A 27177-nucleotide genomic window follows, 5' to 3' on the forward strand; every position below is an offset into this window, starting at 1 on the left:
ACACTGCCCTGCTGCTGTTCACATAGGAATGCCAGGATATGCTGCCCTTGATTTGGCATCATTCTCAGAGGGCCAAGACAATGTGAAGGTGCATTGGGCTGGCAGCATTCAGTCTGTCACAGTGGTTTACTCTGTACTAAAATGGCTTGTAAAATGCAGATTGTATAGCAACATCGTTAATGGTCCTGTGTCGGAGAAAATCCGGTGTCGAACCATGCAGGTCCTCTGCGTGACGCATAGGCATTACTGAACTAATTGAATTTCTCCGAGTAAAATGCGTCCGAAAATTCGTAATGTACGACTTACATGCAACCTACAGACATGATAGCACCGGATTGTAATTTGAACAGAAGAGAAAACATCATTCTGTTACGCAAAACACAAACCCCTTTTCCAGCTGCCGTTTAAGGTCTGTCTTAATGGGCGCTAGGGCATAAAGCGCCGCGCACTTGCTCTTGAGACACGTGCGATATATTCGGATCAATGACGCTATCGCATTCCACTTTTAAAGACAAAGTTAAACGTCATCCGATTAAAAATAAACTTAAGCCTTTTTCAATTGACCGATAAAAACTCGTAAAGGGTTGCACAACTATAGCAAATAGAAAGTACTGGTGGCTGCTAAAGTATTAAGTGTGACTAAAATATGAAAAGATGTACTATAGGCAAACAAACATTATACAATGATTTCACTCTAAGAAAGCATGATTTGTGAGGGGGAAATGGTTATGCTTTAAGCCAAGCCATGTTCAAGACAAGCCTCGTGCACCCACATACCAGCATTCCTGTAGTGGCCCGGCATCCATTACAAAACTTGCATAGAGGGTGGCAGCAGATTTTCCTTTAGGCCATATTGTAAGGACCTCTGTGCTTGCACCGTTCTCAAGTACAAGCTACGCTGCCATTTTCTTTTACCGCTTCACGTTTGCCTGCTGCTGCAATGGACAATAAACTCAAACGCGATTTACCCTGCGTCTGTTGAAGAGCTACACCTTCATTACTGACCCCTACGCCCATCTGTTCTGCATAAGTGTTTAGTGAAAGCAACTGGCGACCGTTCTGTTGACTTGCATATCTGGGCCTGAGTTGCGCAGATCGTAAGGCGGCAAACACTGCCGCTGAGCTTAAACGAGAAGAAAACTTAAATGGCCAAGCTAGTGCAGCGGACATCAAAAATTCACGGTGCATGGATTCAACAAAAACAAAAGTTAAATCTCCAAACAGTTTTTGCCTGCAGCCAGGAGAACCGCACAAAACTATATTGGTCGCATATACTTGTGGACAACTTACTGCAACAGTGAAGGTAAAGTTATGGGGCTGGAGCTTCTACGCACGTGACGGATACTATGCTAATAGACTAACAGAGTTTGACAGCATTATCTGTAGCTGCTTCTAAGACAAGATAAACTGAATCAGCGTAGCTTTCTACTTGAAAAGCTTTCACATATGCCGAATCGCAGAAGAGTAAAGCGAACAAACTAAACTCAAATACAAGTGGTTTAATGTCCTATTTATTGTTCAGTGTGATATTGAATAAGATGCTTAATGTTTTATGTTCCCTAGCTTGAACTAATGCAAACGAGACTGTAGTACTGTTTTCACGAGTGCCACATTGCATGTCGTTTGGCTCTGCAGCTTTCCCTTCATAGGCACAGAAAGTTGCCCGTGGGTATAGTAAAGTGTTCAGGCAGTAAATATTTGGCAATTTCTCAGACCCCATGCATGCCCAATGAATCTTTGACGGTGATAGTACGAGGGCCACTATAAATATATGTATTATTGCCACGAATGCACAGGGATTAAGCAACGAGAGTTGGATAGGATTTTAATGAGTCTGCACACACGTTAACCTGCTGAACTATTTGTTCAGCAGTTATCAGCCAGTCAGCAAACCCTAGGGTCTCCACTAGCACATCAGTTTGCATGGACTATTGGCCATGAATGACACTTGGCCACTTCATGGTCCAGGCTTGTTCGACAGCACTGAAACTGTCTGCGTCATTTCAGGACAGTGTCATGAGCTGGGGCATTGTTATCATAGAATGCCACCAGCTTGGCGTGAATCTTTGCCACTGGGTCCCTTCAATTGAAGAAAGTGGATTGTTGCTTGTGCTTCAACCAACTTTCTTGATGGACACTGCTATTGTTGTTTTGGTGCCTAGCTGTGTTCTGGGGTACTATACAGCAGGTAATTTTTATATTCTGTTAGAACAAAACATACATTCGCTTATTTTGATACCTATGTGTACGCCTGTTCTAAATTCATGCTACTGATAATTAGGAACTTTATGAATGCTTCTTACATAGACATGTGCGAATATTCGAGCGCTTCGAATGTTCGAAGGAATATTACAGTATTCGAATTCGCTTCGATCAGAATGTAAAATGTTCTATATTTCAAAGTACTCGGGGTGAACGAATATCAAAACTGTGTGCAAGCACTATCAGGAGTTTCGGTTTCGTTAGGCAAGGCGCAGTGCCATTGTCTTGACTACATGTGGAGCCAAGACAAGCTAAGCCACATTCAGAGCGTTGTCGTAGCCATCTTACGCGTGCACGTTCGTCAAGGCTCCTGTTTCATTGTTTGGTTACCGTGCGGCATGCGTGCCGTCAGCAGGTGTTGATCGCGCTCCGCGTTTAAACTTCAGTGTCCATCAGTTCCTTCAATCAGTCAAGTGACATGGCCAATGCATCCACGGGTGCCAACCTGATATGGAACTTTTTTGTAAAGGCCCCGCCAGGCCAAGAAGCTCAGTGTCTGAAATGCCATGCTATTCTACGACTCTGGCGACGCATTTAAAAAGGCACCCGGATGTCTTCATGGCATACAAAAAGGAACGTTGTGCCTGATGTTCAACAGCCTTCAGTAGCTGGCCGTTTCAAGCCGAAGCTGAAACATATGGCGCCAAAAGCACAGCAAATGACAAAGGCTATTGCCGGATTCATAGTGCACGGGATGCATTCTTACAATGTTGTTGAGGAGCCGGGCTTTGTGGCCGTTATGATCGCTGCTATGCGTGAGTACGTTGTGCCGTCGCAAACACCATTTTCCAGAGCAATAATTCAGGAGCTCTACGCTTCGAAAAAGCAAAACTTAATAAACAGCTTTCAGGCGGTGATTGACAGTGGAGTAGTGGCAATTTCAATAATGACGGACAGTTGGACATCGAGTGCTAATGAAAGCTACTTGTCGGTAACATGCCCACGTCATGGACAGCTCATTTCAACTGCATGTGCACAGACTGGCATGTACAGAAATTGCAGACGCTAACACAGCCGGAAACTTGGTACTGTTTCTGAAAAGCGTGATGGAGGAGTGGGCACTTCCTGATCCAGTTACTGTGCCAGTGTACGTTGTTACAGATAATAGGAGAAATATCACTGCAGCAATTACTCAGTCGCCTTGGGTAGGCATAAAATGTTTCGAGCACACGCTGCAGTTGTGCGTGAGTGATGTCAAGTGGGATATATCTGGATTTTCCCAACTGTGCATGAAAGCCTGGGCTATCGTTGGCCGCTATAAGAAAAACTCAACGGCTCGGGCACGCCTTATGGAAGTACAAAGGGAAATGCAGATGAATGCCCTGGAAGTGGTGAAAGATGTTCCGACGCATTGGAATAGCGAGCATCAGATGATGACTAGGCTGCTCAAGCTTCGCAAACTGATCACCATGGAGCTTTTGGAGTGTGATGGAGTTGATAACCTCACTGCAGCTGAATGGAAGCTGATAACTGCCGCTGTGAAGGTACTGGATCCACTTACTCAAGCCACAACAGAGCTATCTGAGGACAAATATCCCACATTTTACCAAGTCATTCCATTGCTGGAGTGCACTGGCATTGTACTTGCTCGACACACAGCTCAATCAGATGAGTCAGCAATTGCTTCAAGTCTGGCACGCAGCAGTAAGGCAAGGTTTCCTGGTGTCAAGACATCCGACGATACAGCCCTAGCCATGTTGCTGGATCCAAGATTTAAGGATGCCTGCTATACGGAAAGGGCAGAGAAGAAGTGGGCCTGCGCTGTTCTCACTAAAGCAGCAGAGAGAACACTGCACATTGTATGCTGTGAAACATCAAGTGAGAGTGGTACAGGTTTAGATAGCTCTCAAGATGCTTCTGTGTGGAGGGCCTTTGCAACCTTTGGATCAGATGGTTCTATGAAGTCTGGTCCTTCAATCCAAGATGATGTTGAGAGCTAACAGAGAGCTCCCCTCCTTCCTCACTGTGAAGACCCACTCGAATGGTGGAAGAGCAAAGGCAGCCACTTTCACCCGTCCCTTGTAAGGGTAGGCTGCAGGTACCTTTCAGTGCCAGCAACCCAAACAAGTGAAAGGTTATTTTCGACAGCGGGTGCCATTGTAACCTGCAGAAGGGAGCACTTTTCTCCCCAGCATGTGGAGCAACTAGTTTTTCTGCATGAGAATTTTTACTTTAATTTTATTAACTGTGCAAAGGAATACCTTTTACTTGCATGTGTAGCTGTGATATTTCTTTATTGAAACATGTGTCAAACAATTTTCTGTTACTTTTTTTTTATTTTCTCTCTGTGATGTAGCGTTTTAACTAGTAGAAGGGAGTGCCTTCCTCACTGCATGTGGAGCTGCTAGTCTTTATGCCAAAATTTTGCTTGAAATTTGTTAGGAAATGATTTTCTGTGATGTTTTATGCATGTGTGTGTTGTAGGTTATCTGTGTAGAAGGGAGCCCTTCAATTAGTCTATATACAGAAAATTTTTTTACTGGTTAAGATATGTTATCACAGCATTCTCTGTGATGCCTTTGTATGATGTAATCTCAGAAATAAAGATTTTTTGCATAGAACAACTTGTTTGTTCGACCCCAAGGACTATTCGCTTTGAACCAAAATATTATTCGCACAAGCCTACCCTTACAATTCCCCAGGCGTTCCGCTCCGCGACTCTTGACTCCTGCTCCCAAAGAATTTTGATGTAATAACTTTTGTCACTTCACAATACAGTAAAACCTCGTTAATACGTACCCGCTTACGACGTAGTTACGGTTAACACGTAGTTGCTACAGTTCCCCGGCCGAGCCCTCATTGAAACCAATGTATCGACTGACCGCTTACGGCGTAGTGGCTTGTAGAATGCGTACCGGTTAGCGCGTACCATTTTCACTAAGTCACAGTAGGGCGAACAGCATGTTGTGCCGCAAATGCGTTTTTTTTTTCGCTTTTGAAAAAGAAACGTGGAAACCGCAATTCATTCGGTACTTTGAGGCACTGATCGACGCTGCGTATCGACGGCGCCATGTTGGTGATGGTGTTGGAGATTGGGCTTCCTTCTCTAGATCAAGTTGCCAAATGCTGGAGAGCGCAGCCGCAGCGTAGATTAAAGCCCATCGCCACAACTATCACTCTCGTGCTGCGACCTGCCCATACTGCTGCTCCTTCGCAACTGGGTTGCACGTGTGTCGTCGCATTCCACATGTGTCATCGCATTCCACATGTGTCATCGACCGTGGTTGTTCAGCGGCGACTGGATATTTCATTGCGCATGTGACTTCGTCCTAGGAGTGTTGCGTGCATAGTGGTGTCGTTCGTGGTTGCTTATCATCGACAGAATATTTCTTCGTCCGGAGAACGGGAGCGATGCCAAAACCTCGACAAAAGAATCGCATGCTATGCGTGAAGGAAAAGTTGGACATCCTTCGTAGTATTGAAAATAGAACAATGAAGACCTGCCGTCGCGCGTGCGTGTGGGCTGCCTTTAACAACAGTTTGCGGCATATGGAATGTACGAGAAAAGCTAAGGACCGGTGCTGCATCCAACATTAAGAGGTGCCGCTTGAGGGGATCAGCCTTTCCCGAGGTTGAAAAGGCTTTGGTTTTATGGCTAAAAAAAGCCAGGGAGCAGAACTTGCCAGTCAGCGGCCGCCTACTCGCCGAAGAGGCAGAAATATTTGCCAGTCAAATGAACTGCAAAAACTTTTCTTGCAGCAACGGTTGGCTAGCAAGGTTTAAAGCGCGCCACAACGTAAGTGCGAGGGTGGTGTGCGGAGAGGCAGCACATGCGGACCATGAAGGTGCCGCAGAATGGCAGAATGGGCCGCTGCCGGCGACTCTAGCCAACTATGCCATGGAAGACGTTTTCAACTTGGACGAGTCGGCACTCTTCTACCGACTTCTGCCGAACCGAACGCTGGCGTTCAAAGGCGAAAATTGCACTGGTGGCAAGCATGCCAAAGAAAGGCTGTCAGTTGCTTTCACGGTCAACGTGACAGGAACCCAAAAGCTACCACTGCTTGTTATCGGCCGGTTTGCGAAACCGAGGTGCTTTAAAGGCGCCCACCTACCCTCGGGCGTCATATACCGAAGCAACACAAAAGCGTGGATGACTTCAAAGCTTTTTGAAGAATATACCCGGCTTCTGGATCGCCGTTTTGCAGGAGAAAAAAGAAAAGTTCTCCTTGTGCTCGACAACGCGTCGTCACACGCGCTCGATAACTTGAGCGCAATCGAACTATTCTTCTTGCCGCCGAACACCACGGCGCTTGCACAGCCCCTCGACCAGGGCATCATTCGCTCAGTTAAGCATTTGTACAAAAAGAACTTGCTGCACAGAATGCTGCTCGCAATGGAGTGCGGCAAGACGTACTCCATCAACATGTTAGGTGCAATACACCTCCTAGCCTACTCGTGGCAGCAGCTGGAGTCCGGCACAGTGGAGAACTGCTTCGCTCGAGCAAAGTTCATTGTGCGCGTGAGCACTGGCGAAAACGAAGAGACAGCCGACGACTGCGACAGCCTGCTCACAGAGGTGTTGGAGCGTCAAGGTAGTACCGAGGCTCTGCAGTTTGAATCCTTTCGTGACCTAGACAGCGACGTGGCAACATCTCCTGACCTAACAGACAGCGAGATTGTCGCCGCTGTTGTGCCTTGTGAAGTTAAAGATGATGATGATGATGGTGACGACGTCGAAGCGGATCCGGATCCAGGTCCATCTCTGATGGCAGTTGCTGACGCCGTGGCTGTGATGAGGGCATTTGCCGAGAAAAAGGTCTCATGCCGAAGTTGGCCCGCGGTCTCTCGGAATTCGAGGATGCTGTTGTCGCTACAAGGCCTCCGCGGCGGCAACTGACACTTACCGACTTTTGGTCAATTGCTTCTGAATAAAGCAAGCTGAGTACTGTGAACATTACTCATTACTTTTTCTTCACTTTTGAACAGTAAGTCGCGGCTAAATCGTCGTGTTCGGTTAAGGCGTATAACCGGTTAGCACATATTTTTTCCACGTCCCTGCCAACTACGTATTAACGAGGTTTTACTGTACAGTCAAACCTGGTAATAACGAGCAAGACTAAGTACTAAAAATAGCTTCATATATCAGGTAATCCCATATACCAAAACTCACTGATAATGAAGTTAAGAACTTTTGGGATGCATTCGTTCTGTATGAACTTTCTATCACCAGGGCAGTAAGCCATGAAGGAATTGCGTTTTATTTTATTTTTTTAACACCACGTGTAGCAGGCAGCAATTTTTTATCTAGACCTTAAACAATTTGTCAGAGTCACTGAAAATGGCAACGTGATAGTATCTCGCTTCCGATATGCTTCCAATACACTTCTGGCACACTTTCGAGTGTTCTCATATGTATACTTAAGAATCTGAAATATTTTTTCCTGGATGCGACACTCTTGAGAACAGTTTGCACCCTTTTGGCCTTAACTTGTTCCGCAATAATCGTCCTCTACCTTGCTCGCATTTCCTTTTTTGAAAACATTGCACTTGCTATTTTACTGTTGAGAATGCTGTCACGCTGATAAAACGCATGTTGTTTGTGACCTGGAAGTACTGGGTGTGCAGCATTAAATAAAGGAAATGCGAGCAAGATAGTCAACAATTATTGTTGTGGGACAAGATAAGCCCTAAAGGGTGCAAGCTTTTTAAGAGTGTATGTAAGCGGAATGCAACCATCTGCTTGAATTCATGTCATATCCGCTAACCCCCAGTTGCATGCATCGTCTGCTTATTCAAAGGCTGATGAGAAAATTCGGCTATTACTAGCCCTGCAGCTTTCCTAGGATTGCTTAAAATGTATACACTACTCATTTACAACCAATTTAGTTAAAGTGAAATTTCATTGCAGTTGCCATTTAACAAACATTTTTCACTGCCTGCAGTTTAGCTAACTTGCCACATTTTTGAACCATCAAGTACTTACAAAGACTATTCAGGGCTGCTGCTTCTGCTGCTGTGTTCAGCTGCCCTGGCATTCAGCAGCTTGACAAAGTGTTCCGGGTCCAAACAAGCAACGTCCAATGGCTTCTGCCCCTGCCACGCAAGAACACATTGCATCTCTTCTCTACCGTGGACCGTGCCGACCCTGTAGTCAACAAAGACCACGTCGTCCGCTTGCAGAATTTTCTCTGCACAATCTGTGTGTGCCATGCCATCTCTGTAGAGGCAAGTGAACTTGAGTTGCCTGGCACCAGAGGATTCATTCCCACACTTTGCGCCACGCTATGCGCTGTGCTGCCGTAACACCCTCTTTCTCGCTGGGAAGACCTCAACCAACAGCTAGGAGTTGGAAGGTGCTGCAGGCTGACAAATTGCTACAATGTGCTTGTACTTTGTGAACGTCTCGTCCATTGCTAGAGCAAGCACGTTGTTGAAGTTTTCACTGTAGCTTATATAGAGTATGGGCGGCCAATCACGAATCCACACGAGCGTTGCGATCTAGGTGTCGTCGCTTTCAACGGCATCAAGAGCCCATCACCACCCCTAGTTCGAAATACCAAATTCCGGGGCAGCTCGTCGAAGGACTTGATCTGCCTGCCCATGTGGTACACAATGGTGATTACCACCTGTGTGGCAGCCTTTCAATCCAGCCAGAAGATATGACCAGCCTTGTCGGACTCCTTGAAAAAGATGCCTTTGATTCCCAAAAGCTTTCGGCGAGCGGACAATGCCACGGGCTGCTCTGCAAATGGCTCGTCACCTGGATTCAGTGGCTTTCTTGAATAATCTTCCCTGTCAGGACAACCCACAGGGTAATCCTAAACATCAACATTGGGTCAATCCAGCTCACTGTTATCATTGAGCATACCTGAGCTTGAGGTCTGCTTCATCTTGAGACATAAACACTTCATCCCCACTGACTCCTTCCGAGTTAGGAACACTATTGGAAGGCCACCAAACTTTCGTGGCCTTCCACTTGCACCACTTGCGCCTTTGCTGTGTGGCCTTGTGTCAAAACGGGCTATTGCAGGTGCACCTGTCTTTCGTTGTGAGAAAGTCAGTCAAATTCTTGCTTCCTTTGGTAGGTGCTTTGTCCACGACACTGCTGTGAAAGACCGCACAGTCCTCTTTCTGCGGGTCAAACGTAATGAAACCAAAGTCTGGCTTCACTGTGTGTACAATGCCAGACTTCTTGTGGAGCCTCTCATCCCCCTCTACCGACGGCTTTTTGTCGACTGTTACACAGAGGAAGGTGCCGGCAGCCTTCATTCCGATACATTCCACGCATGTCGCTTTGAAGCAAGCCTTGTGTACAACTGACTTGGTAGCATCGAAGAGGACACAGTCGCCTTCACTTAAGGGGGGACACGGGTTGTGGCGACCAAAAATCGCGAAAAAACTCGATTTTTTAAAATTGCATTGTTGGAATGTACAGCTATTATTGCACCTATATTGTTAATTTCATACCGATAATGTCAATATTTTAGCCGCAATGATGCCTTATACGACATGTACTAGCTGAATTTCAGGCTAAACTGACGCTGAAACGGCACATTTTCCGAAACGCGCACCTGCTCTTCCACGTGTGCTAGCGCGGACATCTTGGTCTCATTTCAAAGAGCCGCTTTTTGCCTTCAAATTCCCGCCAGAACGGGCCCCATTCAGCTATTGGCCACTTAAAAACTGCGCGCCAAAAAAAGGTACTAAAACGCTCTCCTATTCGGCACTTGGCGCACGTGACTTGAGCTTGCCTCCCAATTGGCGGAACGGCATGGCCATCGTCTGCTGCGCGCTTCGAGACGCGCATTGAGACGCGCCATCTTGCCCCAGTGTCAGCGAGAAAGCGTGCCGCGTTTGTCGAAAACGGTGCGCAAATTTCGCACACGGCACAAGTTTGGTGCTAAAAAAGTGCGACGGACGCTCATCGAAAACTGCAAAGTGCGCTGCTCGACGCCGCAAAACGACCAGGACGCCACAACCTCAGCGTTTGATGCCCAAATCGTCGATGCAGCAACGGTAGGCCTAACGACCGCAGCGGCTGCTGCGATTCAGAGTCCATCTGCCGCCAAGCCTTCGACCTTCACTCGCGGCAAGATACGATCTACCGGCAACCCTCCGAGCTGAAGGAGGAAGCGGCGAAAGCCAAAGCGAATCTATCGGCGTTATCTTCCGCTCCAGCGACGGAGAGGAAACGCGAGTTCGTGGGTGACAGTACCAACGATGCACTTCGCCCGGCTGATGGGACTACGTTTATGATTGTGGATTTGAGTGCAGTGAACACTTTATTAACGTTTGCGACGTGCAAAAACTGCAGTGGTTATTTCGAAATCGTCCGAGACGAGCGGGAATACGGACTCGCTGTAACCTGCGTTTTAGGTGCGCTAACTGTGGAGAGACTACGTCGGTGTCGAGCTCGCCGCGCGTTGATAGTGCCGAGCGAATGAACTCCTTTGCTGTGAACGTTTTGGCTACGCGTGCCATGCAGGCAACGGGCAACCGACAGACCGCGTTCAATGACATTTTCTCGTTGATGGACATCAGCCGTCGGGCTCTTCACACGAAAACGTGGCAGAGCTACGTGAAGGCGAAGCTGACGCCCGCGGACGATCGCGCGGCGCGTAATCTGACGAGCAACTGCGCGCGGTCGATTCGCGAACTTTACGCCGAACTGAACGTGCTCAAAGCAACAGAAAACTTGCGCCAGTCCCCGAAAAAGCGGCACACAGGGGCTGGAAGTCAGCAGGACTACATTTCTGCTGCCTACTGAGCTGTTCCAGCTGTAAATTTGCAAATAAAAAGGTTTTGCATGTTTTCTCACTTTTCTCAAAACTTGTTTTTGGGTGACTTCACCAGATTGTCGGAGTGATATCTCATGACCTAGAACAGCTAGAGCAATAATTCTTTCCTTAGCAGAAAGCCTAATCTGCATATTACAAAGTGCTGAGAGCAGAATTTCAAATTTCTGCAGATGTATATTTTTAATTTATTAATTTTCTTTTGTTGTGGTAGCCATAGGACAAGGAAATAAATTTGATCACCTGCAAAATGGCTAATTATTATTTAATTTGAAAACATTTTTGCAGCATTGCATTTATTGCATATTATAGTATCTAGCTATGAAATAATATTCACTTTCTACTGAGCAGTTTTTTTTCCATTGTCTCCTGAAACAATAGAGCGACAGATTTGTGTATCTTCTGAACAAATGGACCTACAAGAAAAATTATTGCATATTTGAAATCAGCACGAAAAACTAAGCAAGCCTGATTATTTTCATCAGAATTGGCCATAAGATGCAGGACATAATCTCCACAACCCATGTCCCCCCTTAAGTCAGAGGGTGTCAGAGTAGTGTGGCGATTTTCTTCAAAACTCTTAATGTGAAAATTACCAGTCATTTTGATAGGCTGTTCTGCTGTTATAAAGCCAAAAGCTGGGAATATGCGCAACACGTTTCCTGTCATGTTGCAAAGGACTGCAATGTCATGTTGCAACATCAGTAGGTGCTGAAACCTTCACGGTGGCCATAAAAAGACACGACCAGATTTGTCAATCAGAAACACTTTGGGGTGCTTTTTTATGAAGCTCCGAATGGCCTCATTACCGCCAAGTTTGGCACATACTTCTGAAGGCAAGGTGTCCCGGCAGCTTGCTAATGCTGATCCCATCGTTTCTTTCGATGCATTTCTTTAAATATGACAACATCTAGGCATAGAGCGATTGTAGGTTGGTGACTAGGGGATGATGATGTGGCACCTACAAGTAATTAAGCAGAAGCAAACTATGCAAGTAATGCCAGCAAGCTGCTAAGCGTTCAGAGCATGCTGAATATAGCATATCAGTTAGCTGAAGCCCAAGGCAGAGGAAAGTTCATGCAAAGCCCAAATTGTCATCCACTTGACCACAGCACGAAGAAACCCCTGTGGGTTTCGCAAGAAGCGAGCTTCATATTTGAAGAAAAATTCGTTCTTACAGTACATCCCAATCCAGGACGAATTATTTTTCAACTGCGAAGCTTTCTGCCCTAGAAAGCCATACGGGGTTTCTTTTGTAGCTTTGTGCTAAAGTCAGGTGGATGACAATTTTTTTTCCTTTCATGCATACTGAACTTGATGCAATACTAAAATAGGGGACAGGGTCACAAGGCCCTGAACTAACAACTGCAGCTTAGTTCTGACATGCTTCTGAATAAATATTGGCAATGGTATCAAAACAATGGGAAAAAATCACAAAAAGTGCAAAAGAGTCAAGTGTGTGCAACAGGGTAGGTTTTCAAAGGCATCACAGTCGACTTCTGTTAGGATTTTTGAGCGAGCAATATCAAGTGCAATTCTTTTTCCATGAGGCTGACAAAAGAATTGCTTTCGCTATCGTCACTCAGCCTGTAAATAGCATTGGTTGCCACTACATCAGTTTACACTGATTTTTGGCTAACCAAGTAAACGGAAATTAGTGTATTTATATTCTAATCATGCTGTTTAGCCTCTCATTCAGGCAATGCCCTGTCTTACCGGTTCAGTCATGAACTGTGCACACTTGAATTTTTTAGGACGCATGACAAACATGAAACAAAAGTAAACATTTCACAATGGTCTGCCTCATGTGAAAATACTAAATGGCTCACAAGAGCCCAGACTTCCACGCACACTTTGCTAGCGAGTTTGTGCATCCGTGGACATTTACACCGGTCAGATACGAGCGCTTGCACTGGCTCGCGTCTCCAAGTTCCCGGAGCCTTGTGGTCAACGGAGACAATTACTAATAGAATGTGGCTGTCCGAGCGTCTTGCTTCGTCTCGGAAGCCACTGTCTGTTCCAGACCAGCTTTCTTTCAGACTCAGAAAAGAAAAGCAATAGTACATTTAATGGGTTTTATAAGAATTTTGAAACCCTTAAAGTTCAGTACAAAATGATATCTGCCAAAGTGTCTAAACAGCATTGAATGTGCGCTGGCGTACGGCCTTCATAGATGCTAAACGCCATTCCATGCGAGGCATGGGTGGCACATAGGAATGTAGAAGCAAGCTGGTTTGCACTGGGAAGTATACACGGAGCGTGGGATTAATGATAACGGCACATGATAACCAGAAAGAAAGCACTCAACCTCTTCGTTGTCTGATGCTAGCTGGCACTTCTTAGGTCATCTTACAGTCTTTGAAAGACTTTGCAAACAAAGCCCAGTTAACAGAAACCATAAAGCACAAGGCACTTCATTTTGTGAACAATTCATAAATTCCGTCACCTGTCATAGTCCGGACAGACGGATATGCCATGCTGATAATGGCCGGGACTGCCCTTCCAACACTCAGTCCCTGCTACTTTTGTTTCCCTAGTGGACTCAGCCAACATTTCATTCTATGTAGAACCTGGTTCTCCATCATCAGCTTCTTCTAATTCATATTTAATCAAGTATTCATGTCTTCGCCTGTCAAAGTGCAGACAGACCTGCCATGGCTGCCCAGGTGTGACAAAGCAATAGAGCACCGAGACATTTGCTCCACCTGGAGTCAGAAATTTAACTTACGAGGTATTTGTGTGTTTAGATGACCTCTCCTTGGATGGAACAACAGGTATGCAATGTTATGATTTGCACGTGTGGCTTGTGGAGAGGCAAGGAGTGTGCTGAAAACTACGAACAAGTATAATCGAGAGTGGAAGTCAAAAGAAATGGGATTGAGACCAACACAGACCGGGCAGCTCGCGTCAACACGAAGCACGTTGTAACACAAGCAGACGACACTTGCTGTGTGCCGGAAGTGCTTTCAAGAGTGTAGTGATACACTGTCCTTGTGCATTCTCTTTCTGTTACTTTCTTTTTATAGAAACAAATTAACTAAGATTTAAACTATTACGAACATTTGTTCACATGAAGTTAAAAAATAATCGATGATGCGCCCTGGGCAACCAATCGGATAGAGCGCCCTGATGTCATATGGTCAAATCTGGTCAAATGGTCAGGGGCGGCTTAAAATTCATCCAAGTGGCGTGCTGCAATCGGTAGCGATGAGCCTTTTTAAAACCTTGTAATAAATTACACGCTCTATGGAGAGCACTTAGATGCGTCAATTAATGATCAGAAATACCTACTCTAACAACTCAGTACTTTTGTACAAAATTGTCAAAATCGTTTCAGGGTCCCTTTAAGGGGGGACGTGGCTTTGAAACTCAACTTCCTTATTTCTTCATGGATATTGATGAAAATTGGCACATATGTGTAGAATGTCTCCCTGATGCTTTCATAAAAGTTTGAGTGATACCTTGAGAACATTTTATTAAGCAGAATTTTTCTCCCTTGAACTTTCTGCGGGACCTGGGGAGCTTAAAGAATGCAATGGAAGGCTCAGCGCATAATCTAAGCGTGCGCCGTGTGTCACGCAAGCCAGCGAAAGAAGCACGCCCGCCCCGCGGCAGCTTCAACAGAGGGGGAGAGCGCATATGCCTCAAACAGCCGACGCGACCAAGAGTCTAGAAGCATTGGCAAGTTATAAGAAAGCGACGTTAACGAGAGAGTACTACAGCGTGAGCGTGCGGATGAGTAACCACCCTCCTTGACGACGCGCCGACGGCCGTGGCTGAAAATGCGAGAAATAACTTCTCAGGAGTCGTGCTACAGGAGCACGACTCCGATAGGAAGGTTTGAGAACGCCTGTGAAAGCTATAAAAATGTCGTGTGGGAATCAGAAGGGGGATCAGACCGCGCCAGTGAAGAGATGTGACGTGAAGACGTCTGCGGAAGAAGGGGATTCCCTGGCAAGCTAGTCAACAAGTTCATCGAGGGTCTTCATTTCCGGAAGAAGTTCCTTCGAGATTTGCCTTGAGCTACGCCGAGATCGTACGGCTCAAGACCAGCATGGGTTAATACAACTGGACACTTAGTGTTCCAATTCATTTTGTACTTTACGTGTTGGACTCTTAGTGCTTGTCATTAATTATTTTCCTGTGTTTTGTGAATACCCATCTGAATTTTATTGTGATGTGTCTAGCTTAAGTGTGCATGTGTGTATGTAACTGCACTGTTTGGAAGAATATATTTTATTGTTTTGACAACTCTGGGCTCTGACTCGGTCTTTGGATAGCAACCGGCATTCGCTGGCGCACCAGAGGGCGCCTTACTAATTGTCCTTGCTTTTGTGGGATTATTTTCGGAAGCTGATAAGTCAGCTTTGAAATTTGGCCCAGTGTTGACGCCTAACGGGTTGTGTTCACGGGGTGTGTGACAAGTATTGACTGCATAACTAAATGCGTGCTGAAGGTTCTGACAGTTTTATTTTTTTCCACAACCCAAATCTTTTGTAGTGTCATTTTTTACGTTAACTTCGAATCAAGCCAAATTTCGGAGTGAACGAATAGCCACATCATAAATTTATAAACAGTCAACATTAAAAAAGTGAGACTGTCACGACCTGCACTGCAGCCCAAGGAACTTGACCAAAAAAAAGAAAGTCAAAATATGCTAAACGGTAACAAAAAAAATTGCGTCCCAAAACTGAGCAGAAAGACAAAAAAGCACTTTTGAGAAAACAGCTCTCAATGTTTCTCCTTCTCTTCAGTTCTATTGAAGGCACCAAATTTCCAGTCAGTGTGCATTGTGATGTGCAGCTTCTTGGACATGTGGCCTCCAGTCTGGTCTGCCTTCATTCCCCCCCCCCCCTTTTTTGTACGGCAGTCTTTGCTGCTGCTCTACAGAGAGCACGGTGCCTGGGTTTCTAACCAAGTGACGTGCAGAGCTCTGTGTAGGCATGAATATAGCTTCAGTGTTGTACCTGCAGACTGCCTCATTGATAGTATTCTCCAGTGCAATCAGTGAGGCATTTTTTGCTTTTGGTAGAATCGACCATGTTGCTGAATAAAGGCTCTCAGCAGCTTTCCCAGTCATCTTCCCTTGACAATGGCTGTGGAACTTGGGATCAGAGAGCCAGTGATAGATATGCAGCTACTAGGTGCTTTCCAGCTTGTACTTTTGTATGATGCCTCACTTTTGCAGCCAGGTGTCTGTGCCAGCCCAAGGGGCCTAGTGAACAGAGCTCATGATGAGGTTCACTTTATCAAGGGGTGGTATAATAGACAGTGTCACGAGAAATCTTGACATCATGACAATGAAATCGACGCTCGATGTGCTTGGTGCGGGTCCGAGGTGCTACGTACGAAATGCCCAGCTGCGGGCTCAAGGAGTCGACGCTCGATGTGCTTAGGCCCACAGTTCGAGGTGCCAATGTGCGAAATGCCTAGCCGCGGGTACGAGGAGTCTACACTTGATGTGCTTAGCCGTGAGTTGATACACGTAAGCGAGGGTCCAAGGAGTACGCACGCGATGTGCTTGATTGCCGAGTCGGAGGCCCCTATGCGCAAAATGCTTAGCCATGGGTGAGAGGATTGCATGCGCAATGTGCTTGGTCACGAATTCTGAAAGACTGAGTGCTGAAAGGCTTAGCCACGTGTCCGAGGACTTGGCACACGAAGCTTGGTCACAAAGTCGGAGTGCTCGGAATGCTTAGCCACGGGTCTGAGACGTCTACAAACGGAGGGATCGGCCACACTACTGCAAATGTTCGCGTAGCACCCATTTTGACAGCCATGGAGACTGTCCAGACCTCACGAGATGCAGAGCAAAGCAGACGACAGCGAGCGCTGGACCAATGGCGAACCGTGCTCAAGTCACGTGGTGGGTGCGGCCAATTGCAGACTCCGAATCATTTGCTGTTTGTGTGCTTGTTTCTGTATGGAGGAGATAGCTGAAGTGGTAAATTTGAAGATGGAGAAGTGCGCTTTCCAACGAGACCAAGATGGCGGCGCTCAGATGTGCCATTCTGGAGATAACGTGGCTTCAAAAATGCTGTTCTTTCGTGACTTCCGCAAAATTTTGTGGCACCTTGGCTGATACAACTAGTTTTTCAGAGCACTTCTACATGGTTTTCAGGAATGATATTTCGGAATTAGAAAAAGAGTTGTAGAAACTGAAAATGTGATCGCCAAAAAATTTATTTTCTTGGCCATCTTTAGAGATGCGAAAGCCGCGTCCCCCCTTAACGTTGCAAAAGTAACCCTGGGGATGACGGACACCACAGTAGAGTGCTCTGAAATAATTTTAACACTTGGAATTTTTAAAGCACACCAAAACCTCGGCAGAGAAACCTTTCAACCTCTTCCGTTACAATTACGCTGATCCCAAAATAATGGATTCTGTAAACTGGGCCAATCACAATGAGGGTGCAGTGCAACATAGTAGGTCAAAGCACTAGCAGCCACTAGGGAAGGACAGGGGAAAGCTGACAGGCTTTTGCTTTTATAATCAAGTTGTTGCTATGTGATGTGACACATCCACCGTCTCAAAGCACTTGGTAAGGTGCGTAGTTATTCTCTCATGCCATGAATGTGCGTGTGGCCTAGCGGATGGAGCATTGCACTACTGTGCTGGAGGCACCCGTTCAAATCCCATCATCGCCTACGCAATTTTTTTTTTCATTGAGTGACAGCTTGTGTGAAATTCTTGGCGGCATCTGCTTGGCAAGACAGCCAAAATACACTTAGTGGGAAGGGACAAAGGAAGCTTTGCTATAAAAATTGTAAGAACCAGATGTGAGAATAAGTCAGCACGCACCCAAGCAATGCACCAAAGATGGCAGCCTTGGCCGACTGTGGTGCCATTCAGGCCTAGATATTCTTGTTTCCGTCAAGCAGCCCAATGACCTGGAAGTCTGGAAAATTAAGAAAGTTTACTGTGTGCACACTCAGTTTCATTCTTCGCAGCAAATGTTGTGAAAACTAAGCAAATAGTATGGTCATAGAAGTCACACACCGCACGTTTCGCACATTTTTAAATAAGTTCATAACCAGTCCTCTAATATGGTCACAGTATTTCTGCAACGGAAGATCCGAGATCAACAGCCGAGATTCTGCAATGGCAACAATAAAAAGCGGTCGAGGTTTTGCAAAGAACAATAATTCGGCATATGCTGAAACCTCCAATTCCAACTGCAATACACTATGTATATACTAATGCAATCCATTACCTTACAGTAGTTTACTAAGCAGAAGATCACTGAAAAGGCAGATTTTTTCAAACGTCTGAGTACACATCTGGGACTCGCACAGTGTGCTGGTACACCTGACCAACACAACGCCCTGCTCTTTTACACACTGCTTACGAAAGGTGTGTGGAAAAAAATTATGCGTGGCTCAGCTATCGTAAACACCAGAGACCAGCAGAGCTGGGGAAAGCCTAGTAAAGTAGTGGCAAACCACAAACTTAGTCTAACTTTTGCTGGGCTTCTGCCATCTCCACTGGTCTCTGGCATTTGCGATAGCAGAGCCACGCATAAATTTTCTGCATAGTATCGCAATGAATTCAACTAGCCACGTTCACGAGCCTCCGGATCTTCATTTGTTCGCCTACACGAACTCTCGGCTTCCCTCAATTTAAACTCTGAATGTTCTTTACTGCGACACTTGGCTTCCGCTTCCCTATAGCTCTGGCTTCAGCCTTTCGGAAGCAACGAGTGTCCAGTTCTCTGGTAGAAACCTGCCGAGCTGCTGCCAGAGGCATCGGCAGCAGCCATGGACACCGGGCGTGTTCGGTGCGAACTGCAGGGAAACGCAGTTGGTGTTGGCAGCAGCTCTACGCGTCCCACTACCACCTGCCTCACCCCTCCTCTCCACCTCGTATCCGCTATGCTGTGCGATGCCATTTTTATACTTTGTTTTCACTCTCTCTCCCCCAGCTTTGCGAAGCTGTGGACGACGGAATGGTCATTATAGCGAGGTTCTAACGGCTTCGCTGTAAAAACATATTTTCCAAGAAGCCTTCATCAAATAAACTTTTGGAGCTGACAGCACACACTGTAATGCGTACACTACGTACAGCTTATGCAGTATAATTCACCGATTGCGAGTGATCTGCAATCGTTGGTGCCGATGGCAAAAATGCAACTGGAGTGCCATGTGATTGCTATCGCAAGAAAAGTAGGAGACACATAGTACGATTCGGCGTCCGATACAACCGTACCTGCCGGACGGCCTATTGGACGCCAAATCCTACCGTGTCTCACCTACTTCACGGCAGCAAGTTCAGGGTGCTATCATTATGCAAGGAAAAGGAAAAAGTGGGGGGTGCATTCATTATGCGAGTACCGTATTTATTCGAATCTAGGCCGATAGTTTTTTTCAAATAATCACATACGAAACTCTAGGGTCGGCTTAGATTCGAGGATTATAAAAAACGCGCCAGTTTTTAACTGAAACTGATAAATATGGTGCATAGTTAGCGCCATCTAGAAAAGTCAGTATCGCAGCCGCTGCTAGCCGCGCCAGTAGCCAGCTGAAGTACACGAGCGACGTCGCCATTTTGATCTGCGTCGTATCGGTAGTATCGGTATGGTGCAGCATCGGCACGCGGTGTGGCGTTATCGTAATGGCACCAAATGGGCGATGCCCATTTCTATATAGTGCCGCTTTCTAAACAAATACTGTATTTACTCGAATCTAACGCGCACTTTCAACACGACCCTAATTCTGCGTCGGCATTTCAAAATGGCTGCCTCGCACGCGCGTCGTGCCTAGCTACCGTAGCATGCGGAAGCTTCCTCCGTGTACTGCAGTACACGTGCTTAGGCAATAGTCTACCGTCTGTCTTCACGTTCTCAGCGTCTGCTCTATTTATCAGCATGAAGTACCGAGTTCATCATGATGCCGCATTTAAAAGGAAAGTGATCATCTGTGCGGAGACGGACGGAAATCGGGCTGCATCACGGGCGTTTGGAGAATCCGAAACTTGCGAGCGGGACTGGTGCAAACAGAAGGAGAGGATTTTCGCCAGCAAAGCAATGCGGAACGGTTTCAGTGGACCGAAGCAGGACGTAATCTGCGACGATCCACTCCGGCGATACAATCAGGCTTGGCCCTATCTTGAAAGCAATCTGCGACTGGTAAAGTCCGCCGCGCGCCGTGTTTTCGCCGCGTTGAAGCGAGAGGCATGCTAGCACGAAGGCGCGCTTCGTCTCCAGCGTTTTGACAGTTCGTTTCCGCGGTCAACGAGCGAGGTGTGTTCATGTTTGCTTGAGCGCGCGTGACACCGTGCTTGTTAATAGCGGTCTACTAATTTGCTACCGCATTCGATGCATCGCCTTTCGGGCGAAACTGCGACTTTTTTTATTCATCGCAACAGCTGTGCATCGGGAGGAAATCTATTTTTCCAAATTTTTCCTCACGGAAAACGGGTGCGCGTTACAATCGAGGAAGCGTGAGAATCGAGTAAATACGGTAGTTGAGCTAGCCGTAGAGGCGTCGTCAAACGTTCAAGCCGGGCGGAACTTCGGCATCGGTCTGTCGTTGGAGGGGGCCACGGGAGATGGTTTTTGCGTGCGTCGCAACGTGCGCTCCTTCCAAAAATGCAGCATCTCTAATGCGCTGGGTGGTACTGAATATAGCGCACTGTTTGAAGATGTCAGCAGTAAGGAAGATAGCGACGAGGCTAGCAGCGACGGTGACATTGAATGAGCTCGGCATGTTCAAATTTAATAAATGCTGTTTCATTTTGCGAATGCTGTCCCCGCTTTTTCGTTCGGCCTACATTCGAGGTAAGTTTTTTTTTTCGGACTTCGAACTTTTGGGGGGTCGGCTTAGAATCGGAGTCGGCCTAGATTCGAGTAAATACGGTAAGCACGGTAAACCCGACTACAAATATGTGGCGTGTTTGAACTTCAATTTTTACTAGTTGCACCGAACTCTGCTAATTTTGACTACCATACACTCCAAAATAGATGCACATTTTTTTTTCGTTTTCGAAAGGCTCAGCTTTGATTTGAATGTATCTGTTTGTAGCACTCATGGAAGTGTTTCGCGTTGTTGAATGATAACGTCTTAATGTGCTCTTCTAGACTAAGGCTATGTGGTGTCTTGAAGAGAGTTGCTTTGTTACTGGAACATTATTTTCTCCAAATGTCCAAAGAACCAAGAGGCACTTACCTCTGAAAAAATTCAAGGGTCACCCCTACACGTGCAGCATATTTGATGTTCAAGCAGTGTAGTGGACACCATTGTAGTGGACAGTGTAGTGGACACCAGTGTAGTAGCCAGCTTCAAGCCAATGTTTGGTACTATAAGCTCCCTATCCACAAGCAGATGGCAGGTGCATTGAAAGATGGATTGACCTGGAAAAAAGCAGATTTACAGTGAGAAACATACAATTTTATGTTGATACACACTGACTCATTTATTCTCCATAAGTTAATATGAAAGGAGTTGACCTGAACCAGGCTATTTCAGTAAAATCTGACTATCATATTACAGGCAGATCAGAAAATAGTTTCTCTGGAAGTGGGGGAGTGCAAATAAAAATAATCAAATACAAACATTTAGCTAAGAGGTCTCCGGAACAATGAAAATCCTCTCCAAGTTCCCACTTATCTGCCCTCATCAACACTGGCGCTCAGCTACCAGCCAAGAAGGCTAACCTTCACAGTCAGTTGAGGAAAGCTCTCGTGCTTGTTGCACAGCGCACCGTTCCTGTCAGTAACAGTGGTCACGAGACTACCATTTTATTTGTCCCTCTTAAACGGTGTCCCCGTGATGTGATCCTTGGCCAGGATCTCTTGTCTGCCCACTCTGCACTTATTGACTGCGTGGACGGTGTTCTTCAAATGGAGCTCCCGTATAAACCTGACATTGTTTGTGATCCCCCGAAACACCTGTGCTGCATTGATTTTGTTCACTCACCATCCCAAGCTGCAACCTACGTCTCTTTGACGCCTTCCGTTCGTGTAACAATATTCCATTAGTTTGAAGACATTTCACATTTTTTAAAATAAACCTTTATGGCAATTGAGTGTTTGAGCAATGTACCGACAACATTATGGCCAAGAAACTAAATGACAAACCACATTACGTCCTATCTGTAAAGGTTCCATTCTGTGAGGCAAATCTTCAAACTACAGATTTTTGTCTCCAACTCCTTCATTTAACTAAAGTGGTTGCACGATGATTAACTGGGCTTCCACTGAAAAACTAGTTTGGAGGAATCATTGGAACACAAAACTTTGAATTTTAAAGCACTTTATAGCACATATAAACAAAATTTATTATTTTTGCGCTAGTTGGAGCACTAGCTTATAATTTTGGGGATGTGATTCACTAGGTGAAATAGATGTATGTTCATCGTGTCCACCGCGTTTAAACTTTGCTTGCTCACTGTACATGGGCCTTCTCGTGTTTTTCCTGAGCCCCGTTACACGATAAGGAATGTACAGGTTATTTTCCTGAAGTCATTGCAAGATGTTCTCGTGTACTGAAATCCACAATGCATTTATGTACGCACTAAAAGACTGGCCAAGCTATGCTGCTCTTTTCATTATTCAGGTCAATTTGTAGTAATCATGCTTAACTGCAATGATGTTAAATTAAAGTTAATAACTGCTGCATAAATAACCACGAAATTCTGAGATGCAGTGCTACGTTACAGACCATTTATATAAGAACAAAGTACATCACGCAGCTTGTTTTTTTTTTTGTAACCACGAAGCTAAGACTCAAGTCTTAGCTTTGTCAAGAGTACCTAGGTGCGAGACCCCTGTGCCCTCCACCTTGCTACAGCATTGACGAATGGGCCGAAAGCCTCTTGGTAAATCACTGGTGGCGAACAGTGCCGGTAACTCTGGATGATGGAGATCCTCTCCCTAATAAGGGTCTGCATACTCAGTGCCAGCAACTGCTGCAGCATCACATCGATCTACTACTAGCTGCGCATTTTCATAATTAGTCACAAACCTGTACACTCTCAACTCTGATGAAATGGCACCTGATAAAAGTGACAGCTTCTGAATTGTTTGAACATATTCAGGTGAAACATACGAGTGTAGTAACAAGTGCTTCAACATTACCAAGTGCATGAAGCCTGCTCTGTGGAAACTATTCATTTAAGAACATGGCATAGACCAAGAAGCGTGACAGGCAAGCCACAAACATGCCTAGTCATTTGCGCTGACTGATCTTAAGTTGAGATAAATCAGTCCAGCTTTCTGCTGAAGAAATTCATCGTAGTCTGAGGTTTTACTTTTTTTTCCAGGTGCCATTTTTAAATGCTTTGTTGCAATTATGTCTATTTTTAGTCTGTTATCGATGGTCGGGCTGGTAAGCAGCTACCAAACAAGTCAACTCCTGTAATTGGGCCATCAAGAAGCCACAGCTGCGTAATCGGCATTAGATATATTACGGTGATTTTGGTTAGTAGCATTTGGTGAAATACACTGTGTAGCCATTCAGGAAATTGCTCACGGCCTTTGCAGTTACTTGCTTTTCTTCGTGATGAACAGTGCATTTTGGGCTTTTGGTAAAGGACATATTTTATAACATTGGTAAATAAAAAAAAGGCTTGGAAAGCTCACTGAATGCAACTATGACTGGGCAAACAAGCAGGGTGTCAAGAAAATTGCTTGTTATCTCTGTTTATGCCTGATACAACAGAGTGCAACCACATGGCTTCAAGTAATCACAGATAAAATGTTAGAGAATGAAACACTTTATTATATGTGAAATGTTGGTTAGTTCCTACTGAAACACATGTGCTGTAGGTCTGTTAGTGTCTGGACCAGGAAACCTTGTCCGTGAGGCAGAAATTGTACTTATTTTTATAATCTACAAATGCATGTCTGGTTTTTATAATCCAGAAGTGCATACGAGAGAAGCAGCTTGTTTATTAGGTCTCTATTTTGTCAATGGGCCTGCCTGTGTGTGCTGGAAATACAAAACAGTTTAGGAACAAAGCAACCATATAGCATTTATCCAGATTGTTTCAAAACAGAACAGCATGCTCATTATGACTGCACCGCTTTAGGAAACTGATCAGCTTGTGTGCTCAAATCCTTATAATTGTAAGCTTGACCTGTTTGCCTAAGGTTCATGAAGAGGCCCTTTGCGATACAACTAGGGAATCAATAGTAAAATGTAACCAATCATCTGAGGTCAGAAAGAATGGTGGAACATGGCAGAGCCTTACAGGCCTACACCCAACTGAGCGAATTACATCACAAGTAACACACACAACCTTCCCTGCCTGGATAACCATCTACTGACTGTGTTTCCAGTTTCGGTGTTGAAAATTCAACCTTGTGGATCCAATAATGTATAACGTTTAGCCTCACAGTCCCATTGCTACAACAGCAGAAATATTTGCCTCAATCACCGTGCTTCTAGTGTGAGGCATTAGTTGAAGTTGCAAACTCTCTTCATTTTCAACAAAGTGCTGCTTAATAAATAATTAAATAAAAATGATTAAAATTGTCCCATGGCAGGATTCGAACACAGATCCTCTAGCATAGAAGTCTGATATTGAAACCATGATGCCAGGGCCACCCTTATGAACTGATTGCGGGCAAGCAAGTGCTGTTAGACGCTTGCCGTGTATCAATTTGGCCACCTCGGCAAGCTGAACTGTTGCAATTAGTAGTGATTGTGCGTGTTCGTAGCGTCTTCTGCAGTTGGAAAAGTATAGATTGCTCTGAAATTTACGACAATGATAGCATATAAAGCGTAATAAACAAAGCCGCAGGAATGTCAGAATCCACAAGCACAAAGATCAGACAAATCCATGTGCTTCCCATCATTCCCATGGTGGCTGAACGATTGCAGCACTAGACTTGCCTCTAGTAATTACTGTAGGAATTATCATACATTAGGACTGACTAAACCTTGCGCACATGTGACTATTTGCTTACAATGCATGCGTGTTGACACCTGCTCTTACCTCAAGCACTTGTACGAGTTGGCCAAGATCATCTTGGAAGTAGGATATTGCTTCCTTATCCTGAAATAGGATAAGACCGACCGATGCAGCATCCTTGTCACCGAGACTGGTCTCTACGTGCATTATTTTCAAACTCCAGTCCAGCAATGTGTAATACCCAGTGCTCGAGTGCACGACCGATGTAAGCAGCAGCGCTGCGTTTCTGGGTATGCTGCTCAGCCTTCCAACCAATGGCATCCCTGCAAGTTTAAAAAAAAAACAATGCAGAGCATAAAATGCAATTATGGAAGAACCAAGAGCTGGGCACATGGGTACATCATAGGAATATAAACATAAGCCCGTTATATTTTCTTAATCTTCTCGCACATGTGTGTTATCTAACACAGGGCTTTGCTGCATTGTGTTAAATACAGGCTTGAAAGTTTAGTTGCAAGTCAGTGCCTGCGATTGTTTCCCAACTATCTTCAAATCAAATAAATATTTGATTCAAGAACAAAAATATATTTGAGACACCTGTATTTCTGTTCTTACGTGAACACCCTCAACCGATTCCTGTCCTGCTGTATGAATGACGAGATCCGCTGGTCAGAGGCGGTTTCATTTATTTTAGCAGTTATGAAATGCTGGATAGTGCAGGTATGCTGCACGTTAATTTTTCAATCGAGCACAACGTCGTTCTGAATATTCCTGAGCGTGTGCAAGTCTTTTAAATTAATAAGGTTGTCTTTTTATCACAAGGATCGTTCACAGGGGCAAACCAAAATTTCGACACGGGCCCGCTTTTCTGCATCGATCGAATATGGGGAATCATCGACGATTTCTCTGCAGGTCATCTGTAAAAAAAAAAAAGTGTCTCACAACCGGACCTAAGCAGTTCCTCGAGCCTCTCTATAACGTTTAAGTAGATACTTGAGATTCGTTAACAGCAACAATATGCGAGCGAGAGACCAGAGATGCCATACGCATTTGCTACTCGAGCGCCGTCGTTGTAATCGAGAACACGCGTCGGGCGCGCCGCTGCTCAGGGCATGTTCGACCCTCGCACGAAAGGAATTCATCGGGTCGTCTTCGCAGTGCCGATTCCAGCAAGATATCTAATCTGTGCCGGCTAGCGCGCCGCTGCGAGTGGTGTTTTTGTCGAAGTAGTGCAGCCTCACTTCTGCAATACCAGTCAGAACCTTGCCCGCAGCCTTACCATGCATCGCCTCGTCGGCCGCCAGCGTTGGAAACGATGTGCGATGCTCCAACAAATGATAATCGTGCTGTGATAACCGCAGCTGACTTGTTTTCTTTCGAATGCGTCCTGAGCAGCGGCGCGTAAAATAACGCCGATGCGCCAGTGTTAAGGCGCGGGCGGCATCCCAGGCCGCGCTTTCGCGCGTTGTTATTGTTAGTAGTTGTGAGGTATACGCAGGTGACGAGCTCCCCGTCAATGCCGGTACAAACGCGTGCGACGACACACTATGCAAATCACCACCGCACAGGCACGTCAACTACATATATCGATCGACTATCTGTGAGCGGCTAGACGAAGTGACAAGCACCCACCGGCGATTTGGCTACAAAATTTAAATTCCCACGGGCGATAGAACAAGCTACGTCGTTCGGTGAAGAACAGTGACGGCTGAACGTCACAAAAGCACTCGCATGAGGTTAAGGCAGGCGCACGAGCGGGCGGTGGATCAGTGATTCGTTGGTGAACAGCTTTCTGACACAACAAAGAATTCAAGTTCATTCGAGCTCACCGTGCAATCCTTTGACAGGAGCCGGAGAATCCACAACGCTGCACTAGAGTGTACTAGAACTAGGTCACTCTAGCTGCACGGTTGGACTTCGCAGCAGCGAAAAACGCCGGAAATGATGAAAACCGGAAAGACGCCCCTCTGCTCACAAATCCGAAACCACGGCCAGTGGTTTCGGAGAGGAGGCGCTGCCACGGCAGACCTGCGTGCGCCTCATGGAGGAAGGAAAACATAGACCCTTTCATCGGGCGAGGAGGAAAAGGCGCGCAACGAGCCTGTCCTCCTCTCTGGCTTGTGCGAGCCGGCGCGGCGCGGTTTGAATGTGTTGCCGGTCGCGCGCTGCGGAACGATTCGCAGGTGTTTTAGTTAGTTCTGAGTGCAATTTACGGGATGTCAGTTCTTACGAGGTCGTCGAACAACCACTCCTTTAGGTGCTGCAGTAGCTACAGTATCTGGATCGAAATTTCTCTCGGATGTGCAAAAATGCGACGCGCATCAT

At 45.8% G+C, this 27177-nt stretch overlaps 1 protein-coding gene across 1 annotated transcript in view; it reads right to left on the minus strand.

Annotated features, from left to right (window-relative positions):
* Nucleotides 1-26716, minus strand: part of LOC119437758 (uncharacterized) — a 112311-nt gene extending 85595 nt beyond the window's left edge. The window contains exon 1 of the mRNA XM_049660848.1: nt 26682-26716. The gene's annotated coding sequence lies outside the window, so the exon portion shown is untranslated. The remainder of the gene's footprint in view (nt 1-26681) is intronic.
* Nucleotides 26717-27177: the final 461 nt, after the last annotated feature.

The sequence above is a fragment of the Dermacentor silvarum genome, chromosome 1 (assembly GCF_013339745.2).
Source record: "Dermacentor silvarum isolate Dsil-2018 chromosome 1, BIME_Dsil_1.4, whole genome shotgun sequence".
NCBI classification, from domain to species: Eukaryota; Metazoa; Arthropoda; class Arachnida; order Ixodida; family Ixodidae; genus Dermacentor; species Dermacentor silvarum.